Below are 19,146 nucleotides of genomic sequence, written 5' to 3' on the forward strand. Positions count from 1 at the left end.
ACAAGCAAGAACAACTCAGTCATGTATTAAGCCCAAGATTCATTCTCTCTCTCAACTATTTTTGACATATTATTTATGAACTTTACATAAGAGAGACAGGTAATTGTTGAGCGGCATTTTTGTGATCTACTCTCCATCCTACTACCCTGAAATTATCCCAAGCAGCAATGCAATTTTCTCTGCTCTTTATAGAGCTGCCTTCTGTGGCCACTAACCTGATCTGTCCTCCTCCTAGGGACAATGTGACCAGATGGCCCAGATTTCTTAAGACTCTGTTTCAAATATTTTACCTCTTTTCCTTCATGTGCCACAACCAGTGTCTCTTTTCCTCCGCACTCTCTTGCATTAAAATTCATAGTAGATTGTGTAATTTCCACAACTTTTCTTGATGGCTAATTTACATCTGGAATTTACCCTGCTAATGATTGATTCCCTTTGTCCTTATATCCTGTACACCCCTGCCAGATTATTCTTCTCAACTCTTTCATTATGTCATTCCACACCAGAAGCGCTTGCTGATGACATCTAACCTATACAGCCCAAACTCCACAGAGCAAGACCTACCCTCCTTCCCACGCTCCCAATCCCAAACTCTCCACAACAGGCTGACTGCAACTTGTCTTTTTCACTTCATCATCAATTACTTCTCTTCTCTGTATCCAACTAAGTTAGTCAGCTATCCAACTCTAGAATAGTCTTATCAACAAGCTGGGCTTCCTCTCCCTCTTATCAATTCCGTTCCCTGAGCTGTTTCCCTTCTCCTTCCTATTATTTCAGCCACACAGGTGTACAAGTGAACTTCCAACACACTTATATCATACTTTAAATGCAGTGGTGATATTCAAAATGTTAACACCTGATCACTATGGACACTGAACCATCAGAAAGGCTCTAGCCAGAGTGCTAGAGAATCCTTTCTGGGCCAGGCATTAATCCTACCGGTACTGGATCCTAGGAAGTTGGGCATGGGGGGAGGAAGTGTTGAGAATTCCTGGTGGAGAGACAGGTATGGCCAGGGCAGTGGAGGCACAGGGTGGGTGTGGGGGAAGACTGCAACCTACTGGCACAAAAATATTTCATTACTTGATATCTGATATGAACACCCAGAGCATGCTGGCTGAACATCAGTGTCAGCCTTGGCTGATGCATCTTCAGGCTCAACTTAAGCATCTTGTCCAACAACCCCAGGGGCAGTGATCCCTGCCCCCTCTAAATTATTTTAGGATATTTTGCCTGTACCACTTACTAGGCACATTTATGGTCTTGCATTGTTGTCTTTTGGGAGACTATTGTGCAATTCATCCCAAGAAGATGGTAATCCAAAACAAGAACTGTATTGTATCTTTGTCTCTCCCTAAAGGTCAAATACAGTGCCATTATTAGGGGGTCATTTATCCGATATTTATTAATGAAAATTTATTGATTGAATAACTGGGAACTATATACATCATAACGTAGTCATTTCAAATCACTTAGAGAGAGAGGGAGTGACAGACATCTTTAGACCCTGATAAGAGCTAGGGACTTTCTTCCCAGAAACATCCACAGCCACACAGAATTGTGTATACAATTTCAGGTGTCTCACTTGCCCCTAAGCCATTCATAGATACCTGGGAGTCCACAGAACCTAGGTTAAGGATTGTGATTTAAGTGGAATTTTATGGAACTGGAACACTGACCTACGGAATTAACTTTTTTTTTCTTTTGCATCTTACAGGTACATTTATTCATGCCACGAAGGAAATGGCTCTTATACAAGTGTACAGAGGTGTTCCATGTTCCCACAGTAATAGAGCTTGCTTAAATTTACAGCCATACTGACATTCCATCTGATGTGCACTCCAAGTAAAGCTGGTTAATAATGACAATGAGCCGGCCCAGAGCTTGAAGGTTTCAAAGCTTTACTTCTTTTATCAGACTCCTGATTTTATAAACAATGAAGACCATCAACCCTATTCCTACCCAAGTCTCCAGATAAACTTGAGTATAGCAGGGCTTCATGGATGATCCAAAATTTTTAATAAGGCTTTGAAGCATCTCGGTGCATGACGAATGGCTTAGGCCACACAAATGTGCCGCAGCCAACCACTAAAGACTTCGCTTTGATGTTACCTTGGTACTCCAGTGAGGGAGATACTGTAGGAGAGCTCATCCCTTTTCACCCTTTGGATCATAGGATCTAAATGCCTATCTTCTTGCCTCTACTTGGGGAGCAGAAGAGCAGCAGGACCACATGCTTGCTATAGTGGTCCTGTTTCTTCCCAGAATGTCATACTGCTGATTGAGGGTTCCAGTAACGTGCACTCACTACCAGTTAGACTCGTAGAAGTCAAATAACAAGTGTCAGTAACAATCAGGAATGCGACCATCTTTGACTGCTGAGCAAATTAACAAGTACCACATACCAAAGTATGAAGAGTGTGATTCATGTCTAACTGGAGGGGGAAAGGGAAGTATAAAAATGCAAGATCAACTTTGTCTTAGGTGGGACTTTGTTCATCAGGGAATGTAAACTTGGTACATAAACTAAAGTGTAGACATGAGGCATAAAATAGTGAGATCATTGTCACTAAAATTCTGCGGAATTGACTCCCACTGAGTTATGCACTATGACTCAAAGAGATGGGACTTCCATCAACTCCCCAAGTCTAGTAAACTAGACTTGTTGTAATAAACTTCTTTCTGTAAGAAAGAAGATAACTTATTTACAAGAGAAGTTCTTTGCTATCGTAGAGACACGAAAGCCTAGAAGAATCACACTTTCTCATATTTAATACTGGTTTGCTTCACTTCTTAGAAAAAAGTAGAAAATCTTTTATATACTTTTAATCTTTGGACTGATTTCTATTGTCTGAAACTTCTTGGAGCACACTACTACTACAAAGACATTAAATATGGATAGTGAAGAGAACCTCAGAAGAAAATAATAAGAAAAAAATGGTTCAATAAATACTAATTAAAATCAGAGCCAACCTATGCTTTTCTGGCCATAGTCCAAAGTAATGTTACTGGGACACACAAAAAAGTCACCGTTTTCCAAGAAATCTTTGGAGAAATTACATCAGTTCTCTGGTCACATGTGGAAGAGAGGGTGTGCAATGGAGGAGGTTGTGACTCAATGGCAGCCCTATTTTTCATCTGCTTTGACAACTGTGAGAACATATGAAACTGTCTGAAAGCAGAAATTAATTCTTTCTACGTCATTCTCTATGGTGCGGTTGCGGTGCACTGCACCCTATGTGGGTAGATTCTTACTGAAAATACCATGATAGTGAGGTAAGATTCAGGGGAACTTACATGGTTCAGGGAAAGAGCATTAGGAGAAGCAATTTCCCTGGTCCTCTTCTGCAGCTAATTTACAACACGCTCTCAAAGCCAAGCTACCAGAAGCAGGGAGGTGGGGTAAAGAGGGTGAGTTGGTGGGGAGGTGGGGAGCGGGAGGAGGGGAAGCAAAGAGTTACTTGGCCATCTTCAGCTGTTAAGAAATAGCAGAGCCAGCCCAGTGGCATAGTGGTTAAGTTCACCTCGCTCCGCTTTGGCAGCCTGGGTTCACGGATTCGGATCCTAGGCGCAGATCTACACCACTCATCAAGCCATGCTGTGGAGGCATTCCGCATACAAAATAGAGGATGATAGGCATGGATGTTAGCTCAGGGCCAATCTTCCTCAAGCAAAAAGGGGAAGATTGGCAACAGGTGTTAGCTCAGAGCCAACCTTCCTTGCCAAAAAAAAAAAAGAAAGAAACAGCAGATATGTGGTAATCCCTGGATGTGAGTGAAATGCACAACTTTTTTCCAACAATCTAGCTTGGTTATTGGGAACAGAGACTATGTTGTGTTAAGCCTAGTGTTTTAGCACTTGTGTCCACTCTCTCCACCAAATGGACATCTGGCCATTGTGGGAAGATTGACTACCAGAGCAGCTAAGGTAGTGTATTCTACACAGGTGTGACTTGTGAATATTTGTTGAATATGAATGAATATAAACCAACTTATGGCCTTGACCTCACTCTTTTCATGTTTATGCCACAGCCCTGGCCCTGCTTCCTGGGAGAACAGCAGCTATGTCTGAGAATAAAAAACACTTCAAATGGAAATGTTGGGAAACTTTCAAGTAGAACAGTGGTAAGTTTTCCAGGCCCAAAAAGCAGGATTAGGCCTTAATAGAACTATAGGTTACAGAATTATCATTCAAAAATTTTTAGTGAGATGAATGGATAAACAAAATGTGGTATATACATACAATGGAATATTATTTAACTTTAAAAAGTAAGTAAATTCTGACACATGCTACAACATGGATGACCCTTAAGGACATTATGCTAAGTGAAATAAGCCTGTCAAAAATGGACAAATATTGTATGATTCCACTTATATGAGGTACCTAGAGTAGATAAATTCATAGACAGAAAGTAGAATCATGGTTGCCAGGGGCTAGGAGATAGGAGGAATGGAGAGTTATTGTTTCATGGGTACAGAGTTTCAGTTTGGGAAGATGAAAAGAGTTCTGGAGATAGATGGTGGTGATGGTTGCACAACCGTGTGAATGTACTGTACACTTAAAAATGGTTAATGGTAAATTCTACTTATGTGTATTTTACCACAATTAAAAAGAAAAATAAAAATTTTAACGAGTCCTGTTTGCATATGAGTCTTTGTATAACGTTGTAAAATGATGTAGGTAAAATTAGTCACTGTTTTTCTGAAGATTTATTGTTTTCAGATTGACGGGAAAAGAGAAGACAAATTTGTGTATTTGGCGTTGAATTTCCACTCATATGGGAATTCAAGAAAGAAGGGACTCAGCAAGTTGAGAGAACTTGATCATTTGTGTAAAAGTAAAGAAAAGAGGAAGAGGAAAATAAAGAAGAGGAAGGAGGAAGAAGAAGGGGAAGAAAAGGATTCCTGACCTCGGCACTCTTGTTTTATGCAAATCTTCTCCCCCAAGGATCCCCCAACACTCATTTACTTACCGAGCTTTGGATCCAGGATATAAATGCAATCAGGTTGAAATCTGACTTTCCAATCTAACTTCCCAGAACTCCCTTACGTTAGTCCTTCCGGTCATTTCCTTCCTTTTAGCCTCACAAATTTCTGTGTCCTGTCTTTATTCACAGAATCTCAGAGTTGAAGAACTCAGAGGTCGTCTAGTCCAATTGTCAGTCAGATCCATGAATCCTCTCTTCACAGTTGTTCCTTAAGTTGGGCTGATGTCTTAGTTAGTTGATCTTTCAGACATTTTTTTCCAGTGGGGCCCATAGAATAATTTTACAAAAAACTACTCAGGGAAAAGAGAAGAAAAAGAAATAAGCCATTCTAATTTAAAGTAAAAGTTAAGTTTATCTCACTTATTAATTATATTTTAAAACAATATTTAAATCTAATTTCACAACATTAATGAGTGATCTCTCTTGTCCCTTCCCAAATATGTGTATATGTGTGTATCCATAGAACAAAAGTCCCTACATAAATATATAAAGTTTATTTGCAAGTAAAGTCATGGGTGCTCATTATTTTCTACCTTTATCTGTATTTTTAAATTTTTAATCAATTAAGGTTTATTATTTCTTTAATAAATGAAGAAAGTATTTATAAAATATGTTTATTGACATATGTGAACAGAATTGAGGTAGCAATTAGTTATCAAATAATACAAAATTTACAACAAAACAAAAAACAGGAATTAATTTTGAAATGTACTTGGGGGAATTTGGTTTAATTTAAAAAAATGAAGTGCAGAAATTGATAATGACTTTATATTTCCAAGGAAAGAGAGATTAGTATTAACAGGATCAAAGCCAAAACATAATACATAAATTTGATGTTAATGAGGATACAGAGCACAAAGGGCTGAGGTCCCATAAAGACAATTATCCTTTTTCTCTTTGCTTGAGCCTCCGCCCAGCTCCATTCATTCCACACAGGTTGAATCTTAGGGTTGATTGTATGTCAAGCATGGTGCTAAGCCTTGAGTAGGAATTCCAAGATGGCTCAGTCAGGATCCTTGCCCTCAAGGCACTCACACTTTTCCTGTTTGGCTAGAAAAGTGCTCCAGGAGGCAGTCTGATGCTTCTCTTAGAAGGTGTTTTCAAAATTGCTTTAGTTAGCAATGTTCCATTGTCTCTCCTCATCTCACAGTCACTGACACACCTAAAAGGAAAGCCCAGGAGATCTTTTTGTGTTGGCATCTTTCAACTTCTGTTATTGCTGGCGTGGGTAGATTCTATATACCTCCTGTTGGTCTGTTTTGGTGTCTTTGTCTTGGGCATGTTAAGTATTGGTAGCCAGGGCACTCTCTTCCTCAAAGACATACTCAATATTTCCATGGGCAGCCTCCATCCAAGGACACACTCTTCTCCACCTTTACATTCTGTTCAGTAGCCATAACGAGATCTTTAGCCATAGCGAGTCTCCTACACCCCTTTCTCTGTTGACGAATACTTAGCTGGTAACAAAGATAAATAAAAGACTTAGATTCATCAAACTATCCTTGCAAGCTATTATCCCTTCATTCCACTCATCAAATTCAAGAGGAAATTTCCAAAATATTCCCAAATCAGTACACTTCTTCCCCTTCTTCATTGCTACCACCACTGTCCATGCCACCATCTCATCACCTCTCCCTGGACAACTGCAGCAGCCTCCTCTCATGATCCTGTTTCTCCTTTTAACCCACCACAAGTTGTTCTCTGAATAGACTCCAAAAGGATCTTTCTAAAACATAAATTAAATCATGGCATCTCCGGCTTAAAAACCAATAGCTTCCCATGGCACATAGACTAAACTCCATACTCCTGAAATAGCTTACATAACCACATAGTAGCAGCCTAGCCATTGTCTGAATTTGTCCTCTCATTAAGCTTCATCGCCTTGGTCTCCTTCTGTTCCTAGAGAACAGGTCAAGTTCATTCTTGCCCCAGAGTTTTGCTCCAGCCTTCCCATCTATCTGGCACGCTTGGCTGCTGATCTTTGCATGGCTAACTCCTTCATGTCATTCAGATCTAAGCTTAAATTTTACTTCCTCAGAGAGGCCTTTCCTAACCTTTTATATTAGCTACCCAATCTTTCTCTATCATTTCATCCCACTGTGAGTCTCTGTAATGCACTTATCATTGTCTGATAATTTCCTTTTTTATAATTTATTGCTTTATCATCTGTCACTGCCACTAGAATGTAAGCACCATGAGAGCAGTGACTTTTTATATCTTGTTCATTGCTGTGTTGGGATTGACGCCCGGCACAAAGTAGGCATGAAACAAATAACTGCTGAATAAATTTGCTAAATGTGTAAAAGAAGACGGCTGTCATTTCAGAGTTGGTGAGTTTAACCTTGTATTCATTACACAGGACCATTCATTCATTTATTCACTTATTCAAAAAATTTTTATTAAATTTCTATTGTAGACCAAGTACTATTTCAGAAAACAAAGACGAATACAACTAAGTCCTTAAGCTCCTGATGCTTAGGTTTCCTTTACTCAAGAGTGGGGAATATTGGGGCTAGCCCCATGGCCTAGTGGTTAAGTTTGGTGATTCCGCTTCGGCAGCCTGGATTCAGTTCCCAGGCACAAACCTACAGCACTCATTGACAGTCATGCTGTGGTGGAGACCCACATACAAAATAGAGGAAGATTGGCACAGATGTTAGCTCAGGGTGACTCTTTCTCAGTAAAAAAAAAAAAGAGTAGGGAATATATCCAAGAAAAGATTTATAAGTATTAGATTAGAGATGTGCATAGGATGGTTGGGGATGGCCTCACAGGAAAGGTGAGGTTTCATCTGCTATCATAAAGAATGAATTAATCAAATGTATTTTGGAGAGAAGAGACACAGAGAGTTGAGAAATACAGAGAGTTGAGAAAGAGAATGGCACCTTCAGGCAGGGTAGAAAATATGGGCTACTATCAAATCATGGGGTTTAAACTTTATCCTGGGAGATTTTAAGAAGGCAGGTGTCACTGAAGAATTTTAAGAAAGGGAAGACACTCTCTGGCATGCATGTAAAAAGACCATTCTTGTAGCAGAGTAACAAACGAAAGAAAGGGGGAAATGAATGCAGAATACAGACTAGTCAGATGATTACAACTGGACTAAAGTAAGGGCTGAAAGAATGGATAGAAAAGGATAGATTCCAGGGGTACTTAGGGAGTAGAATTAGTAGGACTTGGTGATCAATTAGAGCTTGTTAGAACTCATTAGACTATGAGTTCTGTGAGGATATAGCATGGAAATACACAGTTGTATCCCCTAGCATGAAGTATCTGAGTTAATAATAAATGAACGGATGAATGAATACAAAAGGAAAAGTCTAAAGTTACTCCCAGTTTCTGGTGTGAACATCCGGTGTTACTAATACCGTTACCAAAATATGGGCACAAGAAGAGGAATAGACTTGGAAAGAAGAAGATAAACTCATTTAGGAAATAGTGAATGCATGACACCTGCTAACAAGTTTTGGGCTGTCCATATTTTCTCTGTATTCTGCTTGAATATAACATAGTTTCTTTTTTAGGTCACCTCTATTTTACAATACCATTTCATTCAAAGTGAAAAGAAGCCATTTGCCACCTTCGATGTTCTCATTAGCCATCTCCAATTTACTAGGTACATTTTCTAATTTACAAGTTACAGCAGGTGATGTTACCGCACCAGGTGGGTTTTTGTCCACTGCCCAGAGAGCCAATCACTGAGATGACAAGATTGCAGAGAGAGAGGGTGTAATCACGAGGCAGCCAAGAGAGGAAAATGGGAGAACAAGTCTCAAATCCGCCTCTCCAAAAATAGAGACTCAGGGGTATTTACGGGGAAGGGGGTAAGGTGGTCTGAAATGATTGGAGGTGAGGAGAGATGAGGTAATTGATGATCTGTGCAAGCGTAGTCAGGCTTCATATCTCTTCGTAGGACACGTGTTCACAGAATGGCGGTATTAGCATGCCCTGAGGGTGGAGTTCCAACCTCCTGCCGTCAAAAGGGCCCAGTTGATGGGTTGGTGGTCTCAACCTGGCCTGAAGTGGACAAGGGGTTCAGTTCCTGAAAAAATAGCTCAAACGTCCATTACCGTGGTGACTCCGACTCCAGGGAGATGTTCCCTATGGGAAGCTAGTGGGAGTCAGACAGCATATTACCTAAACAGCACAGTTAACAATGGGTAAGTTTATCATGCAGATTTAAGTCCTCATCTTCTGTTCAGATAAGTTTGCAGGTAAGGCCATTCCCCCCTTCTTCCTGGTACAGGGAAGAAGATGGCTTTACAGATGGAGATTTTCTTTTCAAATGTAAATGTCTCTCATAAAGGGTAACCAGAACTAAGAATGGGCTTAGCACAGACCCACCCAGACACCGGAGACGTCTATGGTGATGGCCTATTCTGGGGCCAGGCCTCCCACCCCAAACTCCTTTGGTTAGTTAGTGGGGGTGGGGGCCAAAATGTCATTTAGGCAGAGACATATTCTGAGCTGGCAAATTCCAATCCCCCATAGTTACTAGCTGCTTAATCATCAATGGCTGTTTGCCAGTTTCCGTGACAGTGTCACTAATTTTTTCCACTACTGCGTTATACCAGTCACCTTTTTTGCAGCCTCAATAGCAATTATCCTCACTGGTCTTCCAGCCTCCACCAGCAGTCTCCTTGCCACCTTTATAGCTTCTTCCCACTGCCTGATCCCCAAATCAATGTTTTAGATTTTTGTTGCAGCAGCACCCCAATTCCTGTTTCAGTTATTGATTACTGCATAACAAAACACCCTCTACCACCCTATTATTGTTTAGTGACTTTATACAATAATAATTTATTATTTCCTCTAATTCTGCTGTTTGGCATTCTGGATGGTTCTGCTGGTCTCATCTGGAGTTTGGGCTGCTGGTTATGTGACTCTGTTCAGGCGGAAGCCAGGGGAGCCTGGGAAGTCCAAGATAGCCTCACAACATTTCTGAGAACATAGTGCCAGCTCTCGGCTGGGGAGCATTTTTTCTCCTCCCACATTCCCCAGTAGGCTAAACTGGGTGTCTTCTCAGTTTGATGATCTAGGCCAACCCATGTTCCAGAGGATGGAGAAATAGACTCATTTGTTGCATCTGTCATGATTGAGAAGTTGGTCACAGCAGCCAGCCCCGAAACAACAATGCCTCTGCTTAGTTTTGTGCCAGTAAAATGGATGTTCTGTGTCCTGCCTCTTTTACCAAGAAACTCATTTCTGTGCCAGTCTCAGGTGATGCATCTGATTGGCATAATTTATATCACATATCTGCACCCAGCAACAAGGAAGCTGGAAATTATGTTTTTGTATTCTTCATTAAGATGGAAAAATTGCTACCGTAGGTAACTATCAAAATATGAAGAAGGTATTCAAAAGATTCTGATTAGTCACAAAAGACAGATGTCTGCTGCCTACAAAATCCTTCAGTAAAGTCAAAAACTTTTTATAACCTTAAGTGGTGGTGGTGTGGAGACTACAGAGAAAGAGCAGTAAGTGGAAGTGAGGTTTAGCATACAATTACCTGATGCTCAAGTGGAGGGAATAACATACTATTGAAAGCCTGTGCCCAAGAAGCCCAGAAAATAGCAGCAAAGTGAGTGGCGGTCCATGTGCAACTTGGAGCAACAGAGGTAGTACAAGATTCCAGACTAGAACATACTAGAGAAAGGTGACCCATGTTAAAAAATAATTTTTATAAAGGACACAGTCATAACTCTCAAGTAAACATAAAATGAACACATATCAAAGATTTTAACTCATTAATTTAATCAGGAATCCAGTAAAATGTAAAAAACAGTAAAACTAAAAACACTTCAAAGGCTAATCCAAAGACCAGGCAGAATATACGCAATTAGAAATGCTGAAATGAATTAACTGATAAACACAAAACTGACCGATGTCCACAGGACAATAATCGATTATATCTCCATTGGACAAAATTAATTTACGTCTCTATAGACAAAAACAATTTGCATTACTGTCAGTTTTATTTAATTTACAAAGTTGTAAAATCGCTCAAAGACAATAAAAGGCAAAGATAGCAATTAAGTCAGATAACTCAGAGGGTATACTAGACAACATCTAATGTTCCATTGAAAATGGCAGCAGTAAACTTTTGTCCACTTCAAAGTCTTTCACAATTTTTCCTGATCTTTTAAAGGGAGAAAAAAACTGACTCTTGAGCGCCATAAGTCCTCATTTGCATATCATTTGCATAATTAAATATATTAAGGAGAAAACAGGGAATTCTATTTCAAATTAAAATTTGGAGTCTTGAGAGACACTCACTCCCACTCTACTGGTGAGAACAAGATATTAGCTGCAAAATCATAGTTTTAAAAAACATATCAGAACACCTGGAACTAATATAATGTTGTATGTCAATTATACTTCAATAATAAAAAAAAAATCAGAGAACTAAGAACGTCCCCAAAAACCCTAAATTGACTAAATTCTAAAAAGTGATAAGCCTATTCAAAAAGAGATGAGACCCACAGCTGCTTTCATTACTAGCAGAGCAGAGGGAAGAGGAGAAATCCATATTAGATTGACCTAGCCAACCAGACTAGCAGCCTAACAGAGGAAGCAATATTGTTTACTTCAGTCTGTACTGTTCTTTTGCACAAAATGTTTGGCATACAATAAAAAATTATAAGACACATAAAGGAGCAAGAAAATGTGACCCAAGGTCAAGAGAGGATATAGTCAATAGAGCAAACCCAAAGATGAAATTACAGACCAAAGACAGGAACTTTAAAGTCAGTATGTTAAATATGTTCAACGATTTAGTGGATAAACCAGGCAAATATGCATGAATAGATGAAGAATTTCCTCAGAGAGATGGAATCTACAAAAAAGAATGTACTGGAAATGCTTGAAATAAAAAAATATGAAATATCAATTTGATGGGCTCAACAGCAGTCTGGACATAGCAAAGGAAAGGATCAACTTGAAGACAGGTGAAAATACAAAAGGAAAAAATAGTGAACAAAATGGAACAGTGAATCCAAGAACTGTTGGAGAACAACAAATGCTCTAACATATATGTAGTTGGATCCCCAACTACATATATACAGGAAGGGAGAAAGAATGGGTCAGAAGAAGTATGTGAGGAGATAGTGGTCAAGAATTTCCTGCGGGGCTTGCAGGTTGGTGAAAATGAGGAGGTGCCAGGAGTAGCCCCCTCCAGATAGAGCACGGAAGCTCCACACATCTTCCCACATGTTTTGCCCTATGCAGCTCCTTTCTCTGGTTGTTCCTGAGTTATATCCTTTTATAGCAAACTGGTAGTCTAGTTACATTGACAATGATTGGCTATGGAGACAAAACTCCCCTAATTTGGCTGGGAAGATTGCTTTCTGCTGGCTCTGCACTCCTTGGCATTTCTTTTTTTGCACTTCCAGCCAGCGTTCTTGGCTCAGGTTTTGCATTAAAGTACAAGAACAGCACCACCAGAAACACTTTGAGAAAAAAAGGAACCCAGCTGCCAGCCTTATTCAGAACTGTTTTCCAACCTGTGAACGCAGACGTTATTCCATGGGTTCCTTGCATCCATTTGGACACCAAGCTCTGTCTACATGTGGAACCAGTAATACATCTTACACATATCTAGACTATTGTTCTCAGGAGAATGGAGACACGGTTGTCATGAATAAAGTTCAAATTTATTTAAAATCCTTAAAAAAAAGGTTTTCTAAAATTGATTTTTAAAAGACCCTGCAGATCTAAGAAGCTCAGTAAAACTTAACAAGATAAATACAAAGAAAACACACCTAAGAACATTATGGTTCTTCTACAGTTCTTCTATAATATGCTTCTTCTAAAAAATAACAAGAAAATCTTAAAAAAAAAAAAAAAAGGACTAGGAAAGAAAGACATTATATACAGGGAACAAAAATATGAATTTTGACTGATTTCTTATCAAAAACAATAAAGGCCAGAAGACAAGGGAATAACATCTTTAAAATGCTGAGGGAAGGGAGACTGTCAACTCAGAATTCAAAATGTAAACTACATACTTCAAAAATGAAGTCAGGGGGGCCAGCCCAGTGGCGTGGTGGTTAAGTTCACATACTTTGCTTCAGCAGCCTGGGGTTCGCAGGTTCGAATCCCAGGTGCGGACTGACGCACCACTCATCATTTTCAGGCAGACAAAGGCTGAGAGAATTTGTCTCCAATAGATCTGCACTACAAGAAATGCTAAAAGAAATTCCTTAAGCTCAAAGCTGAGGAAAATATTATCAGATGGAATTCTGGATCTCCAAGATAGGATGGAGAACACCAGAAATAGTAAATATCTAGGTAAATATAAAATGCCATTTTAAATTAAATATATTGATATCATACAGGCTATAAATTATATCCATAATCCACGATATATTGCTATTCTTTTTTGCTTTAAATATACTTTACGAATATTTAAATACATTTAATGCAAAAAGTATAGCAATATATTGTAGAAGTAACACATATGACAACAAAAGCACAAAAGACAAGGGTAGTAAATAGAATTCCACAGCTGCAAGATTCTTGTATTGTTTGTTAAATAGCATAATATTATTTGAAGTTACTGATAAATTAAAGAGGGATAGTGTGATCTCTAGAGCAACCACTAAAAAATAACACTAAAAAGGTATAGCTAAAAGTGTCAATAGATGAGACAGAATGAAATATTCAATAGTAATTGATATTGCCAGAAAGAAGATAAGAAAAGAGAAACATAGAACAAGTGGAACAAATAGAAAATAAATAATGAAACGGTAGACTTAAACCCCACCATATTAATAATTACATTAAGTTCAAGTGGACTAAACACTCCACTTGAGTCATCTCAAGGCTCGACTTGGGGAAGCATCCATTTCCAAGATAGCCTGAGTTCCTCACTGGCTATTGGTTGGGGGTCTCCCTCGGTTTCTTGCCATGTGGACCTCTCCATCAACATTCTGAACTCTTTTAGCCAATGTTAAATAAAACATATCAGTCTAATATCATTTTCTTCCAACCCAAAAACCTGGACAGTTGGGCCGGCCCCATGGCTTAGCGGTTAAGTGCGCGCGCTCTGCTACTGGCGGCTGGAGTTCGGATCCCCAGCGCGCACCGAGGCACCGCTTCTCCAGCCATGCTGAGGTCTCCTCCCACATACAGCAACTAGAAGGATGTGCAACTATGACATACAACTATCTACTGGGGCTTTGGGGGGAAAAAAAAAGGAGGAGGATTGGCAATAGATATTAGCTCAGAGCTGGTCTTCCTCAGCAAAAAGAGGAGGATTAGCATGGATGTTAGCTCAGGGCTGATCTTCCTCACACACCAAAAAAAAACCTGGACAGCAATGAATGAGAAGATGCTGAATCATCAGAGAAAAGCTATTTTTTTAATGTAATCAGTTTGCATGATATCATGTCTGACTAAAATGTAGGAATGGAAGAAAGAGTTCCATTTTCACTAGTAATAAAAAATAAAGCTACGATTAGTCAACTGCCAAGTAGAATATAATGCTATTTTTCCCCAACATTTTTACATTAAAAAAAAATCAAAATTACATGGTACACAGAAGACCTTTTTAGGAAGGATTCCAAAGGCAGAATGAGAAGTTTTGTATCTAAATCTTAAAGGAATGATGTTTGCTTTAATAAAATATAAAATCGCTCATAAGAAAAAATTAATTCTTAGTAATTTCTTTTTCCTTGCTACCTTTCTTTTTCACCACTCCTCTTTATGATTGTTCTCATTTCCTTGACTTCTTCAACAAAAAATATTGTTGTTTATTATGTAAGATATTGGTTGGGTGGCAGTAACCAACCAAATAAATAAAAAGCAATAAGAGAAATTTATACAAAATAGAAGTTAAAGTTAACTTTTTCCCCATATAACCTTTCCAAACATAAGGATGTGACAGCTCCACAGTGTCAAGGATCCAGATTTTCCGTCTTGCTGCTCTGCCATCTCTAGGGTGCCTCCTTCAGCCACGTTGCCCATATTTATGTTCCAGGTAGCAGAATTAGTACTCATCAATTCTTTATATTCCATTGGACAGAAATTAATGGGGAACAGTTAGCAGACAGTGCTACAGTTGTCTTTTGATGCCCTAAGAATATATGTGCTCCATAAGCTTGATCATTTGGAAGCAATCACCATTTATATTTATATTAGAATGCAAGAAATTTGGACTGTCGTTTAAATATGGCAAAGTAAAACACCTCTTTACCCTCGTTGTCATTACCCAAAATCTCACTGAAATGATGGTAAGGAAATTTAAAAAAGAAAACTTCAAAAATTCACAAGCACAGAGAAAATGAGAGAGGAGATAGTAACAGCCAAGAGATGTCAACAAAACAGACTTATGGTGACTGATTTAGCAGACTAGAGGAAGTTGAAATGAAATGTTTGCAATAGGGTGAGGGTGGAAGATGACAAAAAGCACGTAGATTAGGCTGCCAAACCCTTCAAAGCCCAGAAATGAGAGCCACAAGCTGTCTCTGAATGTGGGAAGCAAATGAGGCTGAAAACAAGAGGACTGGTTGGTGGCTTGCGTAAAAGCAGTTTCACCACTAGATCTCCGCATCCCTCCTACACGGCCAGATAACTGACCCTACCTCCTCTGCAGAGGGCTCTGGCAGGGATGTCTCCAAGCAAATTTGAACAGATAGTTTAGTTAATATGTTTGCCTATATTGAAAGCAGTTTCATAATTGTGTGGGAAGTTTAGAGCTGAAATAGCAATGTAAACAGAGAAAACTAAGTGAATGAAAAAAAGGCAATTATTATCTTCAGAGAAAAACGAAGACTTGTACAAGAACGGATATTTCACCATAGTATCCTACCTGGCTCAGCTAAAAGAGTATTTACATAGTCATAATAATGGAAGCACTTAAATATTTGTTGATATTTCTGATATAACTATATCGGGAAGATAGGTGTGGGCAAGCATGGAGACAGCAGGAAGGAGATAGGAAAACTAATGCCTGGTCTTTCATAGTAGAAAATCAGTGGATAATATTCAAAAGTGAAAAATTAAGAAATAGCAGTATAAACATATTATAATAGAAATACAGAGGTAAATACCTGAAGAAACTACTGAAATAATCTGAAATGATTAGGGCCGGCCTCGTTGCTTAGCGGTTAAGTGCGCGCGCCCTGTTGCTGGCTGCCCTGGTTCGGATCCCGGGAGTGCAGCGATGCCCGGCTTCTCAGGCCATGCTGAGGCCGAGTCCCAAATACAGCAACTAGAAGGATGTGCAACTATGACATACAACTATCTACTGGGGCTTTGGAGGAAAAATAAATAAATAAAGTTTAAAAAAAAAAAAATCTTAAATGATTAGATTAAAGAGAGGTCAGGCCAGAAGTTGCTATATTTTGAGTCTTATAGAACTGTCTTTTTTTAACTCTGAAAAAAAATAGATTAAGAAAATAAAAGGTGTTGAAATGAATGTTTCCTTTCCAAGAAAGAACTTTTTCTAGATATAAAGTTGACTTGAAAATATGTACTATAATTTTTTCATTAATTGGTTTTTCTGTTAAGTATTGAACAAAACTCCCGTCTTCATTGTGCCTAGTTTTTTTTTCTTTCATTAAGCTTTTAATTTTGGGAAAATTACAGCTTCACATGAAGTTATAAGAAATAATACAGAAAGATCCAGAAAGATCCCGTGTGCCCTTTACCCATTTTCCATCAACGGTACCATCTTGCAAAACTATAGTATAATATCATAACCAGGATACTGACATTGATACAGTCAAGATACAGACAGTCCCTTCACCACAAAGATCCCTCAAGTTGCTCTTTTATAGCCATACCCACCTCCCTCTGCATCCCCCCACTCCATCCCTGCCCCTGGCAATCACTAATCTGTTCTCTATTTCTATAATTTTGTCATCATAGAATATTTTATAAATGAAATTTTACAGTATGTGATCTTTTGCTTTATTCACTCAGCATAATTCCCTGGAGATGTGCCCAAGTTGTTGTAATTCATTTTATTATTTTTTTTATTTTATAAATATGTTATTTTATATTATAAATATATTTATTATTATATATTATGTATATTATATATTTATTAGTATTTAAAATTTTATTTTACAATTTTATATTTCATAAATATTTTCTATTTTATAAATAAAAATTATTTATTTTATTGTATCAAAAATAATTCATTCTTTTTCATTCCTGAGTAGTATTCCAAGGTGTGGACGTACTACATTTTGTTTAACCATTCACACTTTGAAGGACATCAGGGTTGTTTCTGGTTTTTGACTATTACAAATAAAGCTGCTATGAACATTTAAGTAACACGTTTGCCATTTCTCTAAGATAAATGTCCAAGAGTACAATCTTTGGGTCATATAGTAGTTGCACGTTTAGGTATTTTTTGTGATAGTTTTATTGAAATGTAACTTACCCATTTGAAGTGTACAATTCAATGGTTTTTAGTATATTCACAGAGCTGTGCAACCAACACTGTGATTAATTTTAAAACATTTTTATCACCTCAGACAGATACCCCACTCCTGAGCTATCACTCCTCAATCTCCCCAACCCTCCAATCCTAAACAACCACTAATCTAATTTCTATCTCTATATATTTTCCCATTCCAGACATTTCATATAAATATAATCATATAATATGTGGGGTTTTTGTGACTGGCTTCTTTCAGTAAGCAAAATGTTTTAAAGGTTCATTCATGTTCTAACACAAATTAGTACTTCATTCCTTTTTATGGCTGAATAATATTTCATTATATTATATATATCTATATGTATTATACAAATCTATGTCTCTATATATCTATGTATCTATATATATTATGTAGATATACCACACTATGTTGATCCATTCATCTATTGATGGACATGTGAGTTGTTTCCACCTTTTGCTGTAATGAATAATGCTGCTATGAACATTCATGTACAAGTTTTTGCATGGGCGTATGTACTCGTTTCTCTTGGGCATATACCTGGGAATGGAATTGTTGGATTGTATGGTAATCCTTTGTTTAACATTTTGAGGAACTTCCATACTGTTTTCCAAAGTGGCTGTACCATTTGACATTCCTACCAGCAGTATATGAATGTTCCAATTTCTCCAAATCCTCATCAACACTTCTTATTATCTGACTTTTTGGCTTTAGCCATTCTAGTGGGTATGAAGGGGTATCTCATTGTGGTTTTGATTTGCATTTCCCTGATGACTAATGATACTGAGCATATTTTCATGTGCTTATTGGTCATTTGTGTGTCTTCTTTGGAGAAATGTCTATTCAGATCCTTCTCTCATTTTTTAAATTGGATTGTCTCTTTATTGATGAGTTGTAAGAGTTATTTATATATTTTGGATACTAGACCCTTATCAGAGATATGATTTACAAATATTTTCTCCCATTCTGAGAGTTGTCTTTTGCATGTTTAGTTTTATAAGAAACTACCAATCTGTTTTTCAGAATGGGCTTACCATTTTATATTCCTACCAGCAATGTGCGAGTGTCACAGTTTATCTGCATTCTCATCAGCATTTTGTGTTGTCATTATTTTTAATTTTGGCCATTCTGATAGTTGTCTAGTGATATCTCATTGTACTTTTAATTTTGCATGCCCTAATGGCTAATGCTGTTGAACATATTTTCATGTGAGTATTTGCCAACTGTACACTTTCTTCAGTGAGTTATAATTCTGTTTGTGTGTTTTGCCCATTTTCTACTTGGATTATTTGGTTTTTACTATTGACTTTTGAGAGTTCTTTATGCATTCTAGACACATATATGGATGTATAAGCTTTCTCCTAGTTTATAGCTTGTCTTTTCATCCTATTAACAGAATCGTTCACAGAGCAGATTTTTTTTTCATTTTGGTGAGGTCCAATTTACTAATTTTTCCTTTTATGGGGTCCAGTCTAAGACTTAGTCCTTTGATCCTGAATTCTTTGCCTAGTCGTAGATCCTGAAGATGTTCATTTTTTTCTGTTCTAAAGGTTTTAGTTTTACATTTTACCTTTGAGTACATGATCCATTTTGAGTTATTTTTTAATAAGATGTGAAGTTAAAGTCCTGGTTCATTTTTTGGCCTATGGATGTCCAATTGCTTCAGCACCATTTGTTGAAATTCTATTCTTATTTTTTCCCAATTGAATTACTGTTTCATGTTTATCAAAAATTAGTTGGACATATTTGTGT

General features: G+C 37.9%; 1 pseudogene; it reads right to left on the bottom strand.

The window, feature by feature from the left end:
- Positions 1-1,855: 1,855 nt before the first annotated feature.
- On the bottom strand, positions 1,856-2,037 carry LOC147916260 (ATP synthase F(0) complex subunit j, mitochondrial pseudogene; annotated as a pseudogene).
- Positions 2,038-19,146: the final 17,109 nt, after the last annotated feature.

The sequence above is a fragment of the Ceratotherium simum genome, chromosome 9, assembly GCF_057802395.1.
Source record: "Ceratotherium simum simum isolate JZ-2026a chromosome 9, ASM5780239v1, whole genome shotgun sequence".
Lineage (NCBI taxonomy): Eukaryota > Metazoa > Chordata > Mammalia > Perissodactyla > Rhinocerotidae > Ceratotherium > Ceratotherium simum.